We start from the raw sequence: 1,199 nt of genomic DNA, 5'->3' as shown, positions 1-1,199 counted from the left end.
TACGAATGCAAATTCCGTCTGTTTTTAACGTCTTAAATTGAAAGGGCGGCAACAAATTGGTCCGTTTCACTCCTTGTCGTCAATCACAAACCACCTGAGGTAACAAGCACATCTCGTGCCCCATTGTGCTCTCCATTGTTCATGCCAACTCAGTGCCTCGCTCTTTGCTACTGTGTAAAACTCTTGTCGTCCAACTGCAAAACACTGGGCCACAACAAGTTTCCGCGTTTCCATTGCACTGATCATACTACGAAACGCTCCCCAAACTTGGAAACCACCCATGCAGCCGACTTTTCAGACTTTACGCAACGCTCACGCTAGTGACAGCCTTATTTATAGTTCGACGTCTCGCCAAAGCGTATGAGCACATTTCGCCTACGGCTTAGGCCGCTCTCCTAGTGTGGTTGCTCTGTGTCTGCATGCAGCGAGGGGCTGCAAGCTTCCTGTGTTCGCACCTATATCACCTGTGCTTGCTTGTCAGAGACAGACTATCGCAAAACATACAACTCACTCCATGAATTGTTTGCTACGGCATCTGTTATCAGCAGTCACAACCAGCAACACCAGTAGCAGCCGACTGCACCCAAAGAATGGGAACGTGCAGCGGGATTTACGTGACTCGGTGCAAGGCCGATCTTTCCGACGTAGGCTTGAGAATCTTATGGGAACATTTGTACTGTTTCTAAATTAGGTGTAGGTGTGGTAGGAGGGTGCTTCCTGTACACGAATAAAAGCACGCTTGCCAATTGTGGATGCTAATCGTTCGCTTGTATCTGCCTAGACACCTCTGCTGGTTGGGAATTATTCCACTTGCATGGCAAGGTGCTCATGTAGGTGTGTTAAAAACTCTGGAGGCGCTGGGTATCGATCCCAGTACCTCTCGCACGCTAAGCGAGCGCTCTACCATCTGAGCTACGCCCACCCCCCCGTTGACTAATAATGCTACATACAGCCATATCAACGTCACAGACCCTTGCACTCCCATTATTCCGCAGACAAACACTACTCTCTATGTATCAGTGACGGTGTCTTTAAGGTTTCGTGCATTCTGTATCGAATCGTAGTTGGCCACAATGAAAGTGGCACGCATAACGTCGAAAATAGAGTTCGGACACCGCTCTGAGTAAGACGAACATGTTGTCCACTCACTAGGCTTCAATGACGTTAAGCCGTGTTACCTAAGATAGATCTGCGCTCGA

At 48.6% G+C, this 1,199-nt stretch overlaps 1 non-coding gene across 1 annotated transcript; it reads right to left on the bottom strand.

Annotated features, from left to right (window-relative positions):
• Positions 1-849: 849 nt before the first annotated feature.
• Positions 850-923, bottom strand: Trnaa-agc (transfer RNA alanine (anticodon AGC)). The gene has a single exon. It is a non-coding gene; the product is annotated as a tRNA-Ala (tRNA).
• Between the last annotated feature and the right edge of the window lie 276 nt (positions 924-1,199).

The sequence above is a fragment of the Schistocerca gregaria genome, chromosome 10 (assembly GCF_023897955.1).
Source record: "Schistocerca gregaria isolate iqSchGreg1 chromosome 10, iqSchGreg1.2, whole genome shotgun sequence".
NCBI classification, from domain to species: domain Eukaryota; kingdom Metazoa; phylum Arthropoda; class Insecta; order Orthoptera; family Acrididae; genus Schistocerca; species Schistocerca gregaria.
The sequence above is the reverse complement of the archived record's forward strand: the minus strand, read 5'-3'. Positions and strand labels throughout refer to the sequence as shown.